The sequence below is a fragment of the Lissotriton helveticus genome, chromosome 5_1 (assembly GCF_964261635.1).
Source record: "Lissotriton helveticus chromosome 5_1, aLisHel1.1, whole genome shotgun sequence".
Classification (NCBI taxonomy): domain Eukaryota; kingdom Metazoa; phylum Chordata; class Amphibia; order Caudata; family Salamandridae; genus Lissotriton; species Lissotriton helveticus.
In genome coordinates this window covers 1,378,309,487-1,378,334,722 of record NC_136065.1, presented here as the reverse complement: position 1 = coordinate 1,378,334,722, position 25,236 = coordinate 1,378,309,487, and the positions used below count along the sequence as shown (strand labels likewise).

The 25,236-nt window shown below is 45.4% G+C and overlaps 1 protein-coding gene across 8 annotated transcripts in view; it reads left to right on the top strand.

The window, feature by feature from the left end:
- The window catches only part of FKBP5 (FKBP prolyl isomerase 5), a 796,880-nt gene that overhangs the window by 109,937 nt on the left and 661,707 nt on the right, over positions 1-25,236 (top strand). The gene's annotated exons all lie outside the window — the stretch shown is intronic.

The following is a 25,236-nucleotide window of genomic DNA, read 5'->3' as shown; positions in this document are numbered from 1 at the left end:
GATGGTGGCCAGTAATTTTTGGGTTCAATGCCTAAGACGATTATATCTTAGCATACGCCTTGGAGGAAATGTTGCACCCCTGGGACGGATTAGCCTTCAATTTGAGGGGAAACTAAATTACAGGGAATAGACGTACAGATGGAAGCAGGAACGTGCATCATTTGGTCCCTGCTTCTTTGCTGGATGATGAGCTTGGAGTGCTTTGACCAATGTACAGTCAGCTCTTCTCTTCACCTTACATAGTGTACATTCATAGTAAATACAGATACATATTTTCTAAGAAATCGCTAATTACCACCAACCTGAAGTTGGTGATAATGTGCGATTTCTTAAACCCAAATCGCACAACTTGGGTGCTTCCTATATTGCATTTAAGAAATCGCAATTTGCGATTCCTTAAATGCATTGGAAGAATAGGGAAAAATTTGTGATTGCCTATCTTGCGAGGGCCTTTTAGGCTGATACATCCCAAAAGGCTTTTTCCTGTTCGCAAACGGGCTGATTCTGAGAATCGGCCCGTTTGCAAATGGGAAATGGGCTTGATACATATGCCCCTAAATGCTCTGTACCTTTGTGCCCCTATTTGGTAATGCTGTAGATAATGCCCAATACAGACCACTTTGTTCAATTTTCTCAAATGATTTAGCATATGTATTTAATCCACGCAACCAATTCAATGCCAAGATTTGCACCACCAGCTAGGAAAACAAAAGAATCGACATTTAACCCCTTTGCTGCCAGGCCTTTTTTGGCTGTTTGTAATAGTTTGCGCTTAGGCCCCCAGAACCTTGTGTCCAAATGAGGTATCCATTCCAAATTTGCTTCCTTTTTTTCCGACATCCTGAGGATTTTAAAGGTACCCAGGGCTTATGGATTCCCATGGAAGGGACTGAGAAATTAGCCAAAACACAGCTAATTTTGTTTTTTAGGGAAAAAAGTGCTGCAGAAGAAAGTATCTGTTTTCTCCTTTACAAATAGTATCATGGGTTTGTGGTGCTAAAGTCACCACCTTCTAAGCTTTCAGGAACAGGCAGACTTTTGTTAGAAAGAAACCATTTTCTAGACAGTTTTGGCATTTTACTGGGACAGTGCCTATTTTTTATCCTTTAAGATTTCCCTATAGAAAGTAAAAGTTGAAATATAAAATATTGAAATTGAGTTGAAACAAACCAGCCATTTTTGCCTATATTTCCATCTGCATCTTCTTCTAACTATGACAGATATACTATTACGTCCGATGAACCCTTCTGGTTGTATATATAGGGCTTGTAGGCTCACCAAGAACCCGAGGTACCCAAAGCCAATAATTGAGCTGCACCTTGCAATGGTTTTTCATTGTGTGCCAGGTATACAGCAATTCATTTGGTAAAATATAAAGAGTGAAAAATAGGTATCAAGGAAACCTATGTATTTCTGAAATGGGACCAATATATGGAGTTTAAAAGCAGTGGTTATTTGCACATCTCGGAATTTATGGGTACCCATACCAGCATGGGAATTAGAGGGCATTTTTCAAAATGACTTCTTTTTTACCCGCTGTCTTATATTTGGAAGACAGAAATTCATAGAAAGACAAATGGTAATAACACTTGTTCTACTATTCTGTTTTCACCTAAGTCTCCCAATACAAATGGTACCTCACTTGTGTGGGTAGGCCTAATGCCCGCAACAGGAAAAGGTCCAATACACATCACATTTTTCCACTGGAAACTGACCCTTTTTATACAATGTGCCTAGCTTTGCATTTTGGGTGCTAGCTCAGCCGGCACCTAGGCAAACCTAGCAAACCTGTACATTTTTGAAAACTAAAAACCCAGGGGAATCCAGAATGGGGTGACCTGTGTGGCTTTCAGCAGGGTCCGTTATCCAGGCACTATTGCCTGGATGCATGGCGTAAGGCGGATATTGCAGTTGGACAAGCGTCCTTGCGACAACTATTCTCATAAGGTAGGCCTTTTCTTAGTAAGGTCTTCTATATTTGCTTTGTCTACTTTTGATTATTATTCTATGTTTTGGTTCATTTGGTGGGATGGTTTACCTGTTTTCCTGCCCCCTTTGTTCCTTATAACTGCTTACTGTTCTGATTCAAGCATGAGAATCTATAAAAGATACAATACTGGAGAAAAAACAAGTTACTTACCTGTACACTGTGTTTCTCCAGTATTTTTTTTTTTTTTTAAACCTTTATTGTACAGAAGGCGCGCACAGATACGGGCCTACAACCCACCGGGCCGGCCACCACAATAAAGAAACATACGAGGCAATACAGGAGAGACAACAGGATTTCTAAATAGCTCATATGAAAGGCAAAGGCAACAAGTCTTTGAGTCGCCATCACGGACAGGATAAAAGTAGGTTAATTTTATAATAGAAAAAAGGGTGTCACAGGATAATGTCAATCTGTAAAGTCCAGAGGGCCGTGGTGGGCCGCGAGCAAACCGAAGTCTCGAATACAGGAAAAGACCAACAGAACAATACATTTTGGCAAAGGCAGAACGTGAGTCCCACATCAAGAACAATCACAGTCGCTGCTCAGCACCCACCCACCACTATCAGGGCACATAATAATAAAACAGCGAAAAATACGTTTACAAAACTAAAAGCCCTCCGTTACAACAACCCAAGGGAGGAAAAGGAAAAAAAAGAAAGGGGTGGGGAAAAGGAAAAAAGGGGAGGAAGAGGACATCAAAAAAGGGGAGGGGGAAAGTGAGGGCGCAGCGTTAGTGCACGCCCCCCACGGCTAACAAAGCACCCAATACTAATTCGGCACATAGAACTAGTGGCAACAGGAGAAATGAATGCGTAGTAAACCGTGACAGCAGACATACCAAAAGGGCCACGCCAGCACAAACACCCCGGGGGGCTACGTGCCGACACCGCGCCACGAAATTAGGGAATACATAAGAGCCATAGAACCAAAAAGAGGAACAGGGAAAGATACAATAAACAGACCCCCCCACCACCCCGCACAGCCCACCCTGCACCCCTGCAGAAGGCTATGGCCTACCCCCCAGCAGCGTGCCTGTCGCCCTAATTAGAACCCGAAATATAGAGAAATATAAGAAAGAAAGAATCACTTAGATTAAAAAGGGGGGGAAGGGGAAACAGGGAAAAAACAGCGGGAGAGGAGCCACACAATCAAAACCCCTTCAGCTCCCACCCCCCCGCCCGAAAATACTCAGAGCCCACGGGAAGATAATAAACACACGGATAAGCTGCAGGAACGTAAAGACGTATCAAACATAATCATACAATTATGAACGGATCACCCAACCATACCACAAAATAACAGTCCACAGAGGCAAGATCAGCTCAACCCTGTCCTCGTTTTTCGCAAACTGTAATCGTCCAGCGCACCAGGAACCAGATCACATAAAACAGGAGGTGAATAACAGGGAGTCGAATCAAAAATACACTCAAGTTGTAGCGATCGTGACCCGGATGATCCAGAAAGTACAGTAACCACTTCAGGCAAAGCAGGCAAAGTTCCGATGAGAATACGGAGAAAGCCGGTCCAGCGGCACCGTCACAGGATTTTCGTACGGCCATGTGAGGCAAAAGAGGAAAAGGATACCCATCGAGGTCGGTCCAGACGGGATCCAGCCGGGGAACCTCCGGAGCAGAAGGAGGCACAGGACGAAGAAGGGCAGCAGACCCCCGCACATCCACACCATCAGCAGCCTCCAGGTCCACGACCCCAAGGAAAGTTCCAGCAGCACACAACAGAGATGAAGCCGCACAAGCCGAGGGGGGCCCGGCAGGCCCAACAAAGGGACCCCCCTCCAGGATAGCGGTCGGTGAAATGAAATGAAATGAAATGAAAAATTGCATTTGTATAGCGCATAACTGCCCTGAGGCCTCGCAGCGCTTGAAGATAAAATGGTTTAGCGCAGGCTCAGGGCAGATCAGCAGGATTTAGCAAACAAATGCGTTTTCAAGGCCTTTCTGAACGAGAGGAGGTTGCTATTTCCTCGGATGGCAAAGGGGAGGGTGTTCCAAAGTCTGGTCGCCGAGTGGGAAAAAGAACGGCCACCCCAACGGGCTTTATTAATTTTAGAGGAGGTGGCCAACTGCAGAGTACCAGACCGAAGGGGGCGTGTAGGGACATAAGGCGTGACCAGAGGGTGCAGAATCGCTGGGCCTACACGATGAAGGGATTTGTGCATAATGCACAGAGCTTTAAACTGCACTCTGGCAGTCATTGGGAGCCAATGGAGGTCCCTCAGAGCCTTCCTCGCCGACTGCCGACGGGACAGATTGAACAGTAGGCGGGCCGCACTGTTTTGTGTGACCTGGAGCCTCTGAAGAACCGAAGCCGGTGCTCCCAGGTAGAGAGCGTTCCCATAATCCAGGCGGGAGAGAATCAGGGCCTGGACCATGATCCTCCTCGCCTGGAAAGGGAGCAAAGGGAGCACCCGCCGGAGCATCCTCATGAGTCCGAAGCAAGTGGCCGCAGTCTTAGTAGCCTGGACCGAGAAATCAAGGGCGGTGTCAAGCCAGATCCCGAGGCTCTTTATCTGGGACTTGGGGACAGGAGGAGCGCCAAGACATGGTGGCCAGACGGGTGCAAGAGCAGAAGGGGAGGGATTTCCGAGGAGAATGATGTCTGTCTTCTCCCCGTTAAGCTTGAGACAGGAGGCTTGCATCCAACTGGCAACAGCCTCTAGACAGGGGCCTAAGGTGTTGGATGATCCATCAGCGTGGTCTAACAAGACCACCAGCTGCGTATCATCCGCGTAGGTGACTATACGCACACCAAAGGGATGGACTATCCTGTCCAGAGGCTCCATGTAGGCGTTAAAGAGGGTCGGGCTCAGGGAGGAGCCCTGAGGGACCCCACACCTGAGAGGATGTTTAGGAGAGACTATCTCACCCTCGAAGACCCGGAAAAAGCGCTCACTCAGAAAGGAGGTAAGCCAGTCCAGAGCCGCGCCCGACACGCCCATGCCCGCCAGTCGGTGTACTAGCGTGGCATGGTTCACCGTGTCGAACGCGGCGCTAAGGTCTAACAAGATAATGGCCACCTTTCCTCCCCGATCCAAAGTCATTCTTGCTTCCTCTGTGACCGCCAACATGGCGGTTTCTGTGCCATGTTGAGGGCGAAAACCTGTCTGGGAGGCACGCAACAGACAGTTGGACTCCAAATAGTCTGTTAAGATATTGTTGGCGTGCCTCTCCAGCAGTTTACTCAGCCAGGGAAGCAACGAAATGGGACGGTAGTTGGACAAGTTGTTTTGGTCCAAGGAGGGTTTCTTGAGAAGCGCCCTCACCATGGCACACTTCCAAGCAAGCGGGACCGACCTGGACACAATAGAGGTGTTTAAAGCTTCCAGGATAACAGGACGAATAACGTCCAGTGCCTTGACAAGGATCCGGGGGGGTGCCGGGTCATTAGGAGAGCCGGAAGAAACTTTGGAGATTAATCCATCCAGGCTGCCGGCATCAAGAAGCGGAATTGTATCCAGCTTGCAGAGAGCCGGAGAGTCAGCTGGCTTAGAAGGGACGGAGGGGGTGTTGACCGTAGGATTACTAAATGAGGAGTATATGGTCGAGATTTTCTTGGAAAAAAAGGCAGCTAGTTCATTACAGCGGTCTTGTGCCCCTTCAGCAGTAGGACGCTCAGCTGGAGGTGAAATAAGGGATTTGGCTATCCTAAAGATTTCCCTAGGCGCGTTGGCTGCAGCACTGATTTTCCCTTCATAGAAGGAAGTTTGCGCCATTTTAATCTCTGATTTATAGAGCCTCATTGCGGACCTATAATCATCTTTCCTAGACAGAGAATGGTCCTTCCTCCACGCTCTCTCTAGTCTGCGGCAGTCAAGCTTTAATAACCTCAGAGCAGGAGTGTACCAGGGTGCAACTTTAGGTCTTCTGATGAGTTTACAGGGGCGTTTGGGAAGAACTTTGTCTAAGGTGCTGGAAATCCAGTGATCAAAGTTGCTAGAAGCAGAGGCAGGGGTCAAGGCCCTTCTCGGGGGGTCTTGAGTGAGAGCCGTTGTCCAGTCGGTGAGGGGAAGTGAGGACCATTTCCTGCCCATGTACTTGGTAGAGGCTTCACAGGGGGAACAAGAGTTAGAAAGCCAGGTGAACGGTATCAAAAAATGATCCGTCCAAGGCAAAGGAACAGGGGACTCTACATTAAGATTGATATTACTGTATATGTGATCAAGGAGATGTCCCATCTTATGGGTCGCCTGATGGCCTCTCTGGCAAAGGTCTAACGCTTGCATGTTGGCCCGCAAGTTATTAGCTGCCATATCCTGGGGGTCATCTGAATGGATATTAAAATCCCCAAGCAGGGTGAGGTTAGATGAGGTCACGACTGCGTTGGCGGTGAGATCAGTAATTTGAGTGATAAAATTATTCAGGGAACCTGGAGGTCGGTAGAGTAAAATACCAGAGAAAGTGGTGGTGGGGGAGAGATCAAGTGCAAAGTGTAAGCTCTCACAAGTCAGCAAGGAATTAGGAGTGACCCGACACTTAAAGGTGTCCCTGTATATAATTGCTAGGCCCCCGCCTCTCCCCGATTGGCGGTCGAGGTGCTTAAGGGTGTAGCCTGGAGGTGTGGCCCATATTAAGGATGGGTCGTTGTCAATCTGAAGCCAAGTTTCCGTTAAAAATAGAGCGTCAGGATTAAGCTCATCAATCAACAGATGCAACTCTGTGGAGTGTTTAGGTAGCGACCTACAATTGAGGAGATACAATCTCCAAGTCTCTCCCAAAGGCAGGGAATCGTTACATGGGCAGGAGGTGCTCCATGTACAATGCTTGCAGTGATGGTCGGTGTTAGCTGGAGAGACGGAATGGCAACAGGAAGGACTGACAGGGGGGCGTAAGGAGTGTAACCACAAAGAGTTGTAGGCAACTCGAGTACCGACCATGGTGCCGGTCACCATCCCAGACCAGGGCCAGCGAGAAGCGTCTGAACGCGGACTGGCGCAGACTGGCTTCTCTTTGGCGCCTCTTCAGGGCGTATACGGCGCTACCGCTGCGCGTCACCGCTGCGCGAGATAAGGAGAGGCTATATAGATTAGGCGAGGGTGGAGACTAGCCCGTCAACCTCCCCCAAGATGGCTGCCCAGGATGGGACAACCAGGAAGTGGTGTCGCTTAAGCCTCCCTCCACACAATCAGCACAAGCTGTGGTGGACCGGGGAGTAGCGACCAGAAAACAGGTAAGAGCACAGGAATGTAATTTTAAAAACACATATTCTAAATCAATAGGTTTTTAAAATTGTTAAAAACGAAATAGCAGCTTGCAGAAATGAAATTTCAAAAACACATATTCTAAATCAATAGGTTTTTAAAATTGTAAAAAACGAAATAGCAGCTTGCAGAACTCCTGGTCGTATTCAAGCGCTAGCGCTATGATCTTTGTTGGTAGGTGATCGTGCGCGCAATACTCCCGCCCTAAAATAGTGAGGGCGAGGGGGGAGACTAGCCCGTCAACCTCCCCCAAGATGGCTGCCCAGGATGGGACAACCAGGAAGTGGTGTCGCTTAAGCCTCCCTCCACACAATCAGCACAAGCTGTGGTGGACCGGGGAGTAGCGACCAGAAAACAGGTAAGAGCACAGGAATGTAATTTTAAAAACACATATTCTAAATCAATAGGTTTTTAAAATTGTTAAAAACGAAATAGCAGCTTGCAGAAATGAAATTTCAAAAACACATATTCTAAATCAATAGGTTTTTAAAATTGTAAAAAACGAAATAGCAGCTTGCAGAACTCCTGGTCGTATTCAAGCGCTAGCGCTATGATCTTTGTTGGTAGGTGATCGTGCGCGCAATACTCCCGCCCTAAAATAGTGAGGGCGAGGGGGGAGACTAGCCCGTCAACCTCCCCCAAGATGGCTGCCCAGGATGGGACAACCAGGAAGTGGTGTCGCTTAAGCCTCCCTCCACACAATCAGCACAAGCTGTGGTGGACCAGGGAGTAGCGACCAGAAAACAGGTAAGAGCACAGGAATGTAATTTTAAAAACACATATTCTAAATCAATAGGTTTTTAAAATTGTTAAAAACGAAATAGCAGCTTGCAGAAATGAAATTTCAAAAACACATATTCTAAATCAATAGGTTTTTAAAATTGTAAAAAACGAAATAGCAGCTTGCAGAACTCCTGGTCGTATTCAAGCGCTAGCGCTATGATCTTTGTTGGTAGGTGATCGTGCGCGCAATACTCCCGCCCTAAAATAGTGAGGGCGAGGGGGGAGACTAGCCCGTCAACCTCCCCCAAGATGGCTGCCCAGGATGGGACAACCAGGAAGTGGTGTCGCTTAAGCCTCCCTCCACACAATCAGCACAAGCTGTGGTGGACCGGGGAGTAGCGACCAGAAAACAGGTAAGAGCACAGGAATGTAATTTTAAAAACACATATTCTAAATCAATAGGTTTTTAAAATTGTTAAAAACGAAATAGCAGCTTGCAGAAATGAAATTTTCAAAAACACATATTCTAAATCAATAGGTTTTTAAAATTGTAAAAAACGAAATAGCAGCTTGCAGAACTCCTGGTCGTATTCAAGCGCTAGCGCTATGATCTTTGTTGGTAGGTGCGGTCATGGGTGCCCCCCAGGAGCGCAGGGCGGCGAGGATGTCGCGGAGCTTAGGCTCACCTGTACAGTATTCAGCAAACGTGCCGCACGGCGGACTCGCATCGCCGGTCCCCGCAAGGCCGAGGATCATGGGGCCGGCCGCCATCTTAGAAGCCCGGCGGGGCCGCTGCAAACACCGACCTCCGCCCGGATATCAGCAGGGCAAAACAGGACACCGGCAACCACCAGCGGAAGTGCCACCAGGGCAGGAAGGGGAGCCACCAGAAGAAGGCGATGCGCCGGCACCCCACACGCCGCCGGCACCGTTCTCCGAGTCCGGGCGGAGGAGCTCAAAATGGCCGGGCCGGAGAACAAAGGGGAGACGAGCCAGATGTACGGTTAACCCCGTCCATGGAAGTCAGCTCCCCAACACCAGACCGCAGGATCGCCGGACCAGGCCCGGGAGGCCGCAATCGGTCTATTAGCACATCGGCCCCTCCGACCGACTCCACACCTCCACCAAGGGCCGGCCACCGCGCCTCGTCCAGCCCGGGCGCCGCCAAGGAGTGCCAGGCCCGGCCGCCCCGGAGGCCCCGAAGCAGACAGGGGCGTAACTCAGGATCCGTGACACCCAGGAATCACCGGAGCAAACGGTAAGTGCCTGTGAGTTATCGTCGTTCCACTGCACATCGTGGAATACTTCCCAGGGCAGGATAAAGTACAGGATATTCGTTGCAGACAGGAGAGTGATCGGAGCCGAGCTAAAACGCGGCCAGCTTGGCTCCTCCCCCCTGTTTCTCCAGTATTGATATCTTTTATAGATCCACATGCGGCCCTCTGTCATCCCCTTTCAGGTTCACCAATCCATACCTCCATTATTCTTCTACCTGCACTTGTGCTCAAAATCTGAGGTATGGTGGCCCTGCAGGGGATGGATACTCTGGGTATATGCTTTGATTGGCTGGAGTTTGGATGTTCTAAAATTATGTTATCTGGTTACTAAGTACTTTTGAATTTCAAGGGGAATTAAGTTTTAAGCTTGGAATTGCTATTTTACTGTTACCGTGGGACTCTCACCATGACGACGGGGAAGATTCAAGCATGTGAATCTTTAAAAGATATCAATACTAGAGAACCATAGTGTTCCACTAAGAAGCTGGCACAGATTGGGTGTGCATTAATGGTGGGTACGGAGATTAGCAGGCCTTTCGATTTTCTGATCTTTCTTATGGAGCACTCACACCTACATCCTGTGCACAAGTGGTGTGGTTTACTGGTGAACAGTGAACAGCCTCAGCCATTTTCCATTTCCCCCCACGCCCTTCAGCCTCTTAACTGCGACCCTGCCTTTGGCATCTTATGTTCAATGCCACAGCAATTTTTTTTCTTTTTTTGTACACCTCTCTGTATTGAGTTTATGCAGTAAATATCACATGAGGTAATTTTGTAAATATATTATAGTTAGAAAGATCAATGGACCATGTTATTGCATTTGACTTTCATGGCACTGAGATAATTGGTTATGTAACACCTGGGTTATGATCTTGATTATAAATTCACCAAAGACCCCAGAACTGTTGGTGCTTCGGGGGTTCCCTCTAACTTTATATACACATTTTTCAGCTTTTGCATACTAATCCATTCCAAAAGTCAATTCACTAGTCCGATCGACAGTAACCAAGCAATCAGCATCTAATGGCCCCAATAATCTTGTGCCTCGTTGTCCATGGTATTCTTCCATCAAACCGAGTATTGTCATCTTAGGATTAAGTGTGACTGGGCATCCTCAGTATGGGTTATTGTGCCATGTACCCAGGACCAATAGGTTTACATAATGAGACAAGCACACATGTGATGGAAGAAGGTGGCAAGGTCAGTTTTACCACTACGGCAGTTAAGGTCCAGCTTTCTGTGTTGTGTAATTCAGTTGAGCTGTTGTATATTTGATGAAAATATTTAAACTGAATGAGTCAAATTCTCATTGTGACAGCTATGTTTGCTTCGTTCTTCCTTCTCGCATCTAGTAGGCAGTTGCAACAGTGTGTTAACAGGGATCTATATATTTGTTTAAATTCCTGTGTCCCCAAGATGGGACAAAGTATTTGACAATATTCTGCTCACAAAGGATGAATATACTGCCTCTACCCAGACCACAAGGCCAAAGATTTCAAGATCTGCAGAACTTTTTCTTCCAAGAACCTCAATTGCCACGAGGGGAGACTTCACAGATGGAGGCAAACGAATAATGATTCTGAATACCCCTTTTCAGGGGATAATTCGGAGGCTAGGTCATCTAGATCTGAGAAGAAAGGACAAAAAGGAAAGTATGATGAAGAGGAATCTTTAGTGGCCAAGACTAATCCTAAGGATCTTTCCTCAGGAGAGCATGAAGAAAAACGCCACAAGAAAGTTTAAAAATGAAGAGGCAAGCCTTCCCCAGAAAAGCAATGGAAAAAGAGGCCTTGTTCAACTACAGTGCCTCCACTGTCATCCCCACTGATCAAAAACTGAAGGTAATTCCACCTTTGATGGAGAGCTCATCGATATTATCGTCAACAACACCAATTGACGAAACTTTGTCAATGGCTGAGTCACAACGAAACCACAGACTATGACACTTCTGTCGACAACTGTGGAAATGTGCCCAAAAGTGAGCACACTGGTGCTGGGTCGCCCTCTCGTCCACGGGTCCAAAGATTAACAAAAGAGAGATTGGCACTGGATCTGAACTAAAACAACAAGTTTATTAGTCACTCGTGAGCGGGACCGCGTCCACACAACACTCTCAAGTATTGTAGGAGGAGGTACACTGAACTCACAAACCATCGTCCTTATACACAGTTTTGTTGCAATGTAAGCATATGGACAGAAATGGAAAGAACAAGTTTAGACACAGAAATAGCTATTGGCAAACAAGGGCAGATGGGTGACCACTTGGTCAGCAAATAGGGAGGGGGAGCAGGAATGCTTATGGCAGCAGTAAACGATCAATAGATAGCCTCTAAGACCAGGTGCACCCCCAGCACGTACATTGCTGAGCCATGTCGAAAGAGGTCAACTAAAGTTGATGACACAAGCAGGGTAGGTGAACAGCAGAGGACGAAATAATTACGAAGGAAATGACATGGATTCCACAGCCAAAATGGCTGTTGCTTATGCTAAGGTAAAGTATTACACGTTTCCACAGACCACCCTTTTAGCATAAGGTAAGACATTTTCTTGTATCTTCTAAGAGGTATGTTATACATCGTGAATATCTATTAACATCATTTCACAAATTTCTCTTTCCATTGCTAAACGGGCATTTGCATTTTGGACATTCGTTTTAGATGGTACACAAGTAGTACAAGTGGAAATTCAGAGGGAACAGAGCACTGGACCACATTGTATGCATAAACAACGAGAAGATAATTGCAATAATTATGAATAAGGCCGACATTACTTTCAGACCCCAGACAGAAAATAAGTTCCGGAACAATCCAGTTCAAGTCCATGTTCCTGGATCTTGATGTATCTCAGTGGCTATTTTATGCAGTTTGGAAATGGCATCATAAACAGAAGGGGCGTGGTCAGGGATAAATACGCAACAGCTACTCCCGACAATGCGACATGCTCCACCACGATCAGCTAATATTACATCTAAAACCATTCTATTTTGCAAAGTCACAATTCTCGTCATTTGGAGTTCTTCTGTAATATTTCCAAGAGCCATTGCTGTTTGATTAGTACCGGCCTCTACCACTCTGGTCAAGAGTTTTAGTTTTCTACTATTCAAAGCTGTACCAACAAGGAAAAAGAGTTCTAAATTAAAGTCAACATATTGTTGTAATGTAGTGTCAGTTTGAGCCATTTCGTCATTATTTATAGTTCTTTTGAATCGGTTCAAGGAAATGTCATTAAACAATTTTAGGTCTTTATGATAGGATGCAGGTGCTAAGAACACAGGGGGAAGCAAAATGGCATATACCAGACCATCCAATTGGTAGATGATAGTAACGTTTACTTCCACAAATGAAATAAGTGTTATGTGAGGATAGAAAACTGCTATTGTTTGTTCCAGTGTTATTCAATACTGTAGTACAGTCACTTTTTCCCACTGGGATACTGCCAAAACTGCTCACACAAAGATTTGCCTGGGCTCTAGTAACAGCGATAACAGGAGGCCCGTTACCCTTAGCCATTCGAGTGTTGGGAAAAACATAGCTTGCGGAGGAATTCCCTTTGCGATACTCCTCCAGTTCCCATATAGTTCCTTTGGCTTGTGAGAGGCCTTCATCATCAGGGTAACAAACCTTATTAACTGAACATTAAGTCTTCCTACATCCGGTGGAGCAATATTATTAACAGGAGAGGCCCACAACAGTGCGAACCAGGCTCTACAAGAGAAGAGCCATTATGTGAAAATGGCAGGGGAATGAGAGGCGTTCTTCCCTTCTTCTGATGGGTTGGCATCATTCCACATACCCAGCAGTTGGTAGTATTCGTAGCATTATGAGTATGATGCAACATTTGTATGAAAGTGTTATTGAGATATGACATTCAATGCTTCTTCTCATGATAGGGAAGAGTGAAGTAATAATGTTCTGTGGGGACGGGAATAGTAGCAGGCAATAAGTTTTGAGCCTGAGTTACTTCCTCCACAGCCCACATTATTGTAGCAGTGATGACAGCAGTCAAAGTCAATCCAGTAATAAACATTGTGCAGCCACTACAGACCTTTGCAGCTCTTGATTTCTTCTCCTCAGGCATTTTCATCTCGTCGACAAACAACAAAATAGAAGATGCCCTACGGTCCTGGGTAGGCGTTGGTTTCTTCACTAACGTTGAGACGAGTAGTCACTAAAAGCCTACCCCCCTTTTTAGTCAATCTTTATCCACCCAGGAAAGTGGCTCAAATAATCTCTTTCTGAGATGAAGTGTCTTTCTTCCTGGATCGAAGCAGATATCTAGATGCATCGGGAATCGTATGGTCCCGGAAGACTTTCTCAGGCCCTTCAGGTGACACAGCTCGTCCTCTCTCGGTGACCAGTATGTCGTGTTGATCTGTCAGCACAGCAGGGCTCATGAAGGTATGCGGAATCTTTCAGCAGTGGCTGGCGTGGACCCAGTTCTTCCTGTTGGTCACTCAAACTGCAGTTCTGGTAGCAAGGAAGACCTGCTCTGGGCCACGCCAGCGAGGTTTAAAGCAACTTGTCTGTTGAAACGATTTCGTAAGGACACAATCTCCAGGCCGCAGATCATGACATGATGCAACCTGTCTGGAAGAGCTTCCAGTACCTGCTGATAAATTGAAGACAAGCTGTCGGTTAACTGGGACAAATAGTCACTCATCAACATGTGGGGAACATCATGTATAGGACGGGGCTTAGGGACCCCCCACATATTAATTGGCCTCCCAAAGACAATCTCATGTGGCGAAAGGCCAGATCGTGTATGTGGTATCGATCTGATAGAAAGCAATGCTAGGGGCAGTGCATCAGGCCATTTCAGTGACATGGAAGCCTGTTTTTTATTCAGTTTCAGGGTGGAGTTGTAATGCTCCACCAAGCCTGCTGACTGTGGGTAAAAAGCAGCATGACATTTCTGCTTAATCCCCAACCCTTTCATGACATATTCTACAATTTGCCCAATGAAATGAGGTCCATTGTCGCTCCATAGGACCCGACAAACGCCAAAGCGGGGAAAGAACTCCTTTAAGAGAACATTCGCTGTCGTGAGAGCTGTATTATCCTTTGTAGCATACACCTCCACCCATTTACTGAAGGCACAAACCACTACTAGGACATATTTCAGAATATTACAGCGCTCAAACTGAATGTAGTCCATTTCCAAGACCTCAAAAGGTGCAGATGGTGTTGCAAACCATTCTGTTGGAGTTCATGTTCCCTTTCCAGGATTATACTGGAGACAGACCAGACAAGACTGGACTATCTTTTTAGCAGTGCCAGCAATATCAGAATGATCCCAAGCTTGCATGAGTTGTTTTGCCATTAAGGATGCACCAACATGTGCCAGCCCATGTGCCATGTGAATCAAGGGGTATAAGTATGCTGTGGGTAACCTCCATTTGGTCATATCTGTATTCCTCCAGCAGCCCTCATCATCCAGTGTTCCCTCCTTAGACCATTTGCCTAGTTCGTCAGCAAAGGCAGATTGTTGCATTTCCAGCACTTCCTGCCTGGCATCATGCCAACGTTCAGCTTGTGACTTAACCACATACATAGATGTGGTGCTTCGCTGCATTGCGGTCTCACGGGCTGTGTGATCCACAAAGGCATTACCTGCTCCTATTTTATCAGTCACTTTCTTGTGTGCACTCCATTTAACGAATGCCACTTTCTTAGGATAGATTAGGGCAGTAGGAAGAATATGCACTAATCCTTACACTATCTGTGTCCCATGTGAAGTGAGAAAACTCCTTTCTTTACATAAGCGGCCAAAATTGTGTGCCACCCCAAATGCATACTGGCAGTCAGTGAAAATATTGACAAGTAAGTCTGCACAAAACTTACATGCTCTCGTCAGTGCAATCAGTCGGCCGTTTGGGCTGACGTCTGTGGGTTGTGAGCTGTCTCAACTACTGTCTGAAGTGTCGTAATAGCATAGGCAGCAGATGTAGTGCCATCGGGTAATTTCAAACATGACCCATCAACCCATAACTTCCCATCAACAATAGAGAGAGGAGTATCCTGTAGGTCAACATGGCCCTTTGTTTGCTCTTCAGTAAGAAATATACAATCATATGGTTCTTGCGACTGAGGCTGAGTAGCTGGAAATGGAAGTAGTGTAGAAGGATTTAGTGTCAAACATGTTTTCAATGTGATATGGGGGGGCCAAAAGTATCAATTCATATCCTGTCACGCGAGCACTAGTCAAATGCTGTGTTTTAGTTTGATTTAGCAAAGGATCAACTGAATGGGGTACTAACACAAGCAGTTTGTGTGGCAAAACTATTCCTTCTCTCTGACGTATTGATACAGCCGTTGCTGCCACCGCTTGGAAACATCCAGGCAGCGCACGAGAGACTGGGTCAAGGACGGCTGAGAAATATGCACAAGGCTGTTGTTTATCACCGTATATCTATGTTAACACCGAGAGAGCACAACCTTCCCTCTCTTGAACATAGAGTGTGAAAGTCTTAGTGTAGTCTGGAGTTCCTAATACTGCACAGAGCAAAGCGCTTGGCGTAACTGTTGGAAGGCACTCTGACATTCAGCAGTCCATGGGAGGGGTATCGGAGTGACTTTAGTCAAAAGGGCCAACAAAGGTTTAATAATGTGCAAAAAACTGGGGATCCTCTGCCTACAAAAAGAAGTAAGGCCAATCAGTGCACGGGCATCCTTCTGAGTATGGGGCACAGGAGTATCTAAAATGGTCTGAATGCAATCTGGTGTGACAGGAGGTGGCCTAAATAGGTAACCTGCTGTCTACAATAATGCAATTTCTTTCCTGAGACTTTGTGATTATGGGAGGCAAGAAATGATAACAATAACCGTGTTCCTTCTTTTTAATGCCTGACTGTATTTGCCAGGACTCTCTGTATAGCCCTGTGGAGCTCTGCAGAACCGAAAGGATCTATTTTTCAACATGAATCCAAACAGATAACAGTTTAGAGAGTGAATGGGTATTGAGAAAAATGCGTTTTTCAAGTCGATTACCGAAAATGTAGTGGCAGTGGGAGGGACCATAGTGAGAAGGGTTGTGATATCAGAAACTACCGGATATTAGGGCACTACAATTTTATTAACCTCCCGCAAATCAATAATGAATCTGTAAATTTTAGTGTCAGTGTCTTTTTTCAAAATAGGAAGGATAGGGCTATTGCAAGTATTATAGAGGACTTCTTCCACTACCCCCACTTTGTCAAATCCTGGACAATGTTTGCTAATACTTCTTCACCTTCTTGGGATATTTTGTATTGAGGCAGTCGAGGCAATGAAACACCTTTCCTTACTTGGATTTGCACTGTTGGAATAACCATTTGACCCACATCAGTATCTGATCTAGCCCACAAGGTACAAGGTAGGGACGCCAGAGCAGTATCCTCATTGATAAGACAGGATCTCTCAACCATTGGATAATTGTCATTCAAAATAGCATGCACACCTTCCGGAGAACAACGGATTGTAGCACGAATATATTTAAGCATATCTATACCCACAATGTTGTCTGGCGTGTTAGGGGAAAGCAAAAATGGACATGCTGTAGTGAATTTTGTCAAGTCCGAATTCAAGTGGCTGTGATAGCGGGCTAGGTGTAGGTGTTCCATCGAACCCTATCGATGTTATAATTGTGCCGGACTGGGGAGCCCTAGTAACCAATCTTTTAGACAGAGCACTACGGGTAGCCCCTGTGTCAGCCAGAAACCGATCAGTAGATCCCAAGACATTTGCGTCAACATAAGGACCTATTTGATCTACTGGCACCACAACCGGTCCCTTACCCCATCCTAGGCATCCCTATGCGTAATCGGAATCTGCAAGTGCATCAACAGAATAATCAGACATTTGGTACTGATTTCATCTAGCAAAAGTATTAGAGTAATTTGGCCCTTGTTCAACTGCCTCAAACCTGGGACGAGCTCCTGCACCTCCCTTGTTTCCTGAATTCCCTGGGTGTCCTCTCATACTTCCCCTTCCCCGCTGGTACTGCTGACCTTGCAAAAGAGGGCACCAAGAACGCCAGTGCCCTATCTCTTTACAATAGGCACACTGATCTGGAGACAAATTTGCTAGAGGAAGAGGGAGCACTCTGGGTGTGTACATTGCACCTCCGCCTCTGCCACCATCCCTAAATGGTGGACCATATACTTGGATCATCATAACTTTTGTCTTTAAGCCCCTGCCTTTAGCTTCCTGTTCCTGTCGCTCATAATATTGGGCCATGGTCAAAAGGGAAACTGGGAAAGAAGTGGTCCAAGAACTCTCGTTGGCCTTTAAGTGACTAGCTATTTCCGGTAACATATTAGCTACAAATTTGTCGACAAACAAATGCTTACCCGTATCATCGGCCAATGACTGGCCGCTAAAATCATGGAATGTCTTCTCAAATCTTGAAAAGAAATCAGAAACTGACTCATCCTTTTTCTGTGTACAGGACGCTAACATAGTCCAATCTATTATTTTGGGAGGTATGAGGTTTTTTAATTTAGTCAGAATAGCTTTAGGGAGAGCTAATATCTCCTGTTGAGGTTTCTGAGCAGGTTCCCTTTCCGTATCTATTCTTTCTAATTCCGTCGAGGTATCACCAAATGCTGTAGCGTCATTTATTTTAGGTATTGTTCTCCACTTGTCAGGGGGCAGTATAAGCCCAAAGAATATATCAATGTCTGGCAAGGCCATAGTACAAGAGCTAATGGCTCCTTCCACCTCCTCATAGAAGGGTCGGGCAAAGCAGCCTTAAGAGCCATAACATCTGCTCTACTCCAAGGAGTGTAGACCCAATTATAAATGAAATATCCCATGGCATCATCCGAAGTTTTATCATCATTTGTTCCTGGACCCTTTGGGGGAACATACAAGGGTGCGGCTTCACGCATTGGTTTCATAATAACTTTACTACTACCGGAATTATCTCCTTCCGTCGGCACATCTGTTTTCTCTGCCTGGGATTGAGCTGTTTCTACGACTTTACTCTTTCTAGCTAATTCTTGTTCCTTTTGTAAACATAATGTTTCATTTCGTAATTTCACTATTCATCTAATTGTATCAGATATATCGGCGACCCTGGATGGCACCAACAGCCATTCTCCAAAAATCGGTGGCGTGGGTCTAAGCAACCTTTTGTACGCCGACGACCTTGTCCTTTTTAGCCTCACTAGGGTGGGCCTACAAAGGCTCCTTGATAAACTGTATGATTACACAACTATTAACCAATTAGAGGTCAACCTAAAAAAAACGCAAGTCGTTCCTTTTGGTAAGAAACGACACACAGGTGGCGGCTGGTCTTTCAGCAACATAAGCCTCATAACAGGCCAGTCGTATAAATATCTAGGCGTCCATTTGGATTCTAAATATAATTTTAGAAAGCAGCGTAATGAGATTGCAGTCAAAGCAACAACTCTTGCGGTATCATTAGGCAAGCTTGCAAAAAATCTCTCCGGCCCAACTCTATTGCCCCTTTTGGAGGTGATGAGAGCAAAAATTGGCCCTACTCTATCGTTTGGTATAGAGCTATTTGGGGGGAAAATGAATACAGCCCTGAACCAGCACACAACCAAAATGTATAAAAAGGTGCTCCAGCTGCCAAAATCTGCATCTGCTGCACAGATAAGACTGGAGATGGGGCTGATAAATTACGATGCCTCCAACATCGGGGCATATCTTAATTTCTGTCACAAATTAAGACAAGCGGATCCCAACACATTAGAATCCCTGGTCTGGCAGGAAATAACCCGGAATAACCCAGGTGGAACATACAGCCGTCTCTTTAAAGAGGCCATCCAGCAAATGTCTGCGAGTGACTTGTGGGCCCTGAATCCCAGTCAGACAGCATTTAAAATAGGGATCAAAAAGGGTGTGAGAATGACATCAAGTATCACCGATAAATCATTCTTCTTGAAACGTAGTCATGCCTGGGCCCTTGTAAACTCTTATAGACGGCTAGCCCCTGCCTCCTATTTGGCCTGCACATATTCACTCCATCTAAAACGCAGCCTTATCGCCATTAGAATGGGCGACTGGCGATTCCTGAAAGATCTACCCCCCTGGCGACGCACCACGGAAGATTTGACATGTAGAGGGTGTGGTAAAAGGGCTGAAACTATGTCGCATGTGATCTGCCTGTTTCCAGTTTTTAATTCAGAACGCAGGCGGAGACTTAAACCAGAATGGAACGGGCTGGGTGTTAGGACCTCCAGGCAAGCCATCACGGCAGCCTTGAATCCGGAGAATACTTTGTTAAACATAAGATTCACAAATTTTATTCTGCATGCATATCGTAACTTTAATCAAAAGAGGCCCTGCTAAAGACTCCCTTCCACCTGCCAACTCTTACGGAGGTTAAAATAAAGTGAGCTGTAGCTTCACGAATGTCGGTCACCTCCTAAAAGTAGGATATCATCAATGCCGAGTATAATACAAAAGGGTGGAAGAGATGACTTTTTTCCTTGTACATCATGCTTCAAACTATTCTACTTTATCTAAAGAGGCTTAAGAGAATACACTTCCTATTTTTATAATGATTGTTAAATGACCATGCTTTTATTCTTCACTGATTTTTAAATTATTTATGGATACACAATGTGAATTTTATAACTTTCTTTTAAAGATATATGTGCTATATCTAAATAAAGATAATTGATTTGTATCAGATATATCTGAAAAAAGTAAGTCCCATCTACCAACCACTTATAATCAACGTTTAGATCAGCTGGTTCTGTTTCGTCAGAAATATTCCGCCAACCATATATTACCTCCCAACAGAATTTTTCTACAAAATTTAACTGGTCTATATCTTTCCAAGGTTGAACCATATTTATGAGGATCGTTGCTGTAGTAGTCTGACGAGCTTCCTCTTTAGCAGTGCTTTTTAATGTATCTTTTTCTGCTTTAGTCAAAGTAGAGCGAGTCTGTCGCCCAACTTGCTTGTCTTTATCTTTATCCTCTGAGGAAGAGAGCTCCTCACCAGAAGCCTCATTCTCAGGGGCACTTGGAGCGGGAAATTTATACGGGTGGTGGGGGTCGTTCTAATAGGATGCAATCATCCTGAGGCGTATTAAGTAGTGGATAGATAGGGCCCCTAATAAGATACTGGCTATTTACCGCTAATCAACATTCTCTATCTTCCGTTTCTATTCTTTCCTTCATTTCTTTGTCTTTTAATTCCACCCCTTTTTGATATATCGTCTTCCGCTGCTTTTTCTCTGCTGTAGCTTCTGCTCTCTTTGCTCTTTCTCGCACTTCTTTATCCCACATACGTATGCAATCAAACATATCCTGTCTACTCTTTCTTTTAAATAAACACTGTTCTACATACTGAACATTCTTAAAATCGAATGACCCATTCTCTGGCCATTGTATATCAGACTCTTTCTTTTTCTATTTGTTCCACAATGAACCGTACATTATGGGACAAATACCGTATTTAATATTCATCTCTCTATTTGGCGTCCCTTCTGGAGGCGCCGGCTGACTTTGCTCTAAAGCATTCTTGGTACCACAAGAGCAGCAACACCACTTATGGAGTGTGCTGAGAACAGGCATGTTTTCATAAGTATATGTAAAATATAACTACTCGAAACAAATATTCCAAAAGGAGAAAAATCTCCATATTCCCTGCCTTCAGTCTTTGCAAATAATTAATACCAAAACCAACCAAAAAACCAAACCAGGCAAATCAAGAGTGCTGCTTCAGCGACCTTACCAAACAGAAGTCTCCAACTCCCACCTGCCAATCTCTGGTCGGCCTAATGGTCACTGCAGAATACGCTAAAGAAAGCCCCAGTCGAGACCGGCCACCACCCGGAGGATCAAATCGGGAAAACCAGAAAAGTCACTTCGGCCTGCAAAGACAAGGGTATCCTCATGCAGTGCGCATCTTCAGTAATATTTCGATCCTCCATCGAGACCACTCCTTCGGACAGCCACGTCTCCGATGGGGCCCCACGTGCTGGGCGCCAATTGTGGAAATGTACCCAAAAGTAAGCAAACTGGTGCAGGGTCACTCTCTCGTCCACGGGTCCCAAGACTAATAAAAGAGAGATGGGCACTGGAGCTGAAGTAATCACTCATGAGCAGGACCATGTCCACACAACACTCTCAAGTACTGTGGGAGGAGGTACACTAAACTCACAAACCATCGTCCTTATATACAGTTTTGTTGCAATGTAAGCATATGAACAGAAATGGAAAGAACAAGTTTAGACACAGAAATAGCTATCGGCAAACAAGGGCAGATGGATGACCATTTGGTCAGCAAATAGGGAGGGGGAGCAGGAATGCTTAAGGCAGCAATAAACGATCAATAGATAGCCTCAATAAGGCAGCAATAAATGATCAATAGATAGCCTCTAAGACCAGGTTCACCAGCAGCTACAAACCCCCAAGCACGTACATTGCTGAGCCATGTCAAAAGAGGTCAACTAAAGTTGATGACACAAGCAGGGTGAAAAGGTGAACAGCAGAGGACGAAATAATTATGAAGGAAACAAAATGGATGCCACAGCCAAAATGGCTGTTGCTTATGCTAATGTAAGTATTACACGTTTCCAAACGACTTTCTCCAAGACTTTGTTGCCTACACTCTCGTCAACAAAATGTTTGTCATCAAATAAACCATGGAAGACCTCACAACCCCCAGAACTTGCCTCTCCAAGCAAGATACCACCTCATCCTCTAGTAAAGCTTCTGGTCATGGAAGCAGAGGAGGATTCTGATCCAGGTGTTCCATTCGGAGTAACTTATAGTCCAGGACAGAGTCACATCAAATGCCAGGACACGGAGGAGGAACAAGCGTATTCCCCAGAACAACAACCTGTGACACACCACCCACAGTTCATATCCCAGAGATTGGAAAACGCCGAATTTTAAGACCATCACTATGACCCTTATGAAGGTACATATTAGAACTTTGATCAAAAGCTATGATGAGAGTAGTAGTGGACGTTGTTAAAGATCTAAGACACATGATGGCCACTATTACATACACTTTCTGACTAGTCTACAGCAAGCGCCTACACCTGTTTGCACATGTTGAAGCAGTAGTTCTCCGGCACCTGCACTATGCGCATCAGAGTAAGGTGATCATCATCTGCTTCAAGCTCCATCTCAACTGGTAAAACAGTTTTTACATGTACCTCCACCACCCATCTGGGTAGACACATCTGATGATGACCAACATACAGACGTATAAAAGGGTCAAATATTCAACTATGCCCAGCAGACTCGCCAAGAGGAGAGGAATGGGCTGAGTACCTCCTAGCAGTCACAAACTCCCCAACTCCTCCACCTGTGGATTCACCACCTGATGATATTGGCAGATTCCCCTCTTTGGTTGAAAGTGTGCCGAAGAGATTCAATGTATTGGTGGCAGTAAAGGGAACTGTCTACTTTCCAGTATGATTTCAAGAACCAGCAAAGAAATGACTCAAAGCAATCCCATTATTAGATCACATCTGGCAAGAAGGCATAAAATGCATGCAAATGCCTGCTGCAATGGCTTTGGTAGTACTGCAAATTGATTACAGAAAAAGATAATCGCAGAGAATTCACCATTATGCATACTGGGTCACCTTAATGCTGATTCTTTTATCATGTAAGCTGCACAGCGAAGATCTAGAAACCAGAGACAACGCACTTCAAGGTATCAAAGCATGTGTGAAGACAGACAGATTTCTGGGTGCTCTATAACAGGAGAAGCGCTTTCTACCAAGAGGCAGAATGCAATCCTATCAAGGTCTGTATCAAGGTTATAAATATACACAATACCAACCTCTCTATCATCCTCCTCAGCGCCACCAGGATTATGCACCCTGTCAATAAAACCCATACTATTATAGACAAGGACAGCAGCCCTATTAGAGTCGGCCCAAAAGCATAAGATCCAAAAAATGGTCAGGATACCAGATGTCGCTGACAAATCTACAGTTACCCAAAAAACAGAGCTAGGACATCAATTCCCCTGTAGCAGGCAGAATATCTACTGTGGGGAAGTGTGGCTCACTGGTTAGAGGAGGCAGACCTAGAAGCAGAGGTCAGCCCGGGACCAGGGTTCAATTCCCAGCTCGGCGGGGTCTTGAGCCCTAAAATGTCCATGGACTCGACAATTCTCGCTCCGGTGCCTACTCGATTCACGGGTTCACACTCTGCGACTCTGGGCAATAGCTTGCCTAATCTCCACAACGGCCCCTCGCGGTGGGATGCCTGGCTTTCACCTTGCGGATACCCTGCCGGGGTTATCTCACAGGGGAATACCAGGACGGGTTCCCTAAGCAAGCGCTTAGAAACCGCTTGGTGATTTGCGCTATATAAATTCCCGTACATTTACATTTACCTTCAAAAAAATGTAGGCAGCAGTCACTAAATACAAATGATTGCTGGATGTCATCCAATATGGCCTATATATATATACACTAGAGTTCATTCAACATCCTCCAACAACTCCGCCATCTAACATAACATCAGACCGCTAGATGTTGGATCTTATAAAATATGATCACACTCTAGAGCTTATCCAGAAGCTTCTAACAACATCATTGTGAAAGATGCCCCATCAGCATCTCCATCATTTACAAAAGGAAATCCTCATCATGTTACAAAAAGGGGAAACTGAGCTGATCCCAAAATCCCAAGGGAATTTGTGTTTTTATTCCTGTTTTTTCCTAATAAGGAAACATTCAGGAGGGTGGAGACTAATAGTGGATCTTCATTATCTCAGCTTGTACCTGAAAAAGCAAAAATTCTACATCGTATCCTTACAGGAGGTTCTACAACTTCTCCAAAACAATGTCATATGACCTTTTTAGGATTGTATCATTTTATTGAGTTTGAGTTACAATTTCCTTCGCCTACATGTACTGGTCGGCGAGGTGGCAAGAAGGAATAACAAAGGAGGGGGGAAGGGGAATAAGAGGAAACAAGAATGGTCCAACATACAGAAAGGAACAGAACAGTCCATGCTCATCCATCATAGTTCTGTTAGGTTAATCATCACACTTCTTATTAATGTCTCGGTTGTTGACTTGGGTGCTGGGAGTAAGTTGAATTACTTGCAGATATATTGGGCATGCGAGTTCATGGTACACGCTAGACAGGTGTTTATACATGTTCCCCAAGTTTTCTCAAACTTGGGTAAGGTATGACTTATAACTGCTGTTAACGTTTCCATTCCTAATAAGTCCCAGAGTTTGTGCGGCCAATCCACATGCATTGGGATTGTGTCAGTGACCTATTTTGATAGCAGGATTTGCTTCGCTGCACATAGCGCCAGGGAGCATGATGTAAAATGTATGTCCACTCCTTATCGGTAAATTTGCATTCACATTCTGTCTTCCACTGCTTCCTAGCTGGTGTATGCAAGGGGTTGGCTATGGTGTTTAGGAATGTGTATACGTCCGACAATAAGCAACAGTCATCTTTTCTAGACAAAAGCCACCGCTCAAATAAGGTAATTTGCCTGCTTGCATGAGGCCGAATGGTAGGGAGTGTTACCCGGTGTCTTACTGCCACATAGTGCCAATACTCAGAGTCCGGGAACAGTCGGAAAGTCTAGCAGGCCCGTAAGTCAAACAAATCTCAAATACGTTTGCAATTGGATTCTTGCCAATGTAAATAAATCCGCTCCTGCATTACCTGCAGGAAGTCTGGGTTACCTATGATTGGTGTAAGGGGAGATATCGATGTAGAGAGCTGTTTAGGAGAACAGGTCTTATCCCAAACTCCTATTGTGGCTCTGACCACTGGAGAGATTTAGACTCCCGGCGGAGACTTCTACGCTGTAGCCATGGTATTTTTCATATGTGTATCCCAGCCACTGCCTGGTCTATGAAGCACAAGTGCTTCTTGGTTAGTGGATGTTGCCACTCCACCACGAAGCGCAGTTGTGCGGGCCTGGTTGTGTCGTATTAGATTGGGTATGCCCAGCCCTCCTGTGGCCATCCGGACATATGCCCGCTCGTTGGCCATTCTAGCCCTCTTGCCACTCCATATAAAGGCCTCTATGGCGGACTGTAGCTTCTTTAGTGTAGAGGTAGGCGGCTTCAGTGG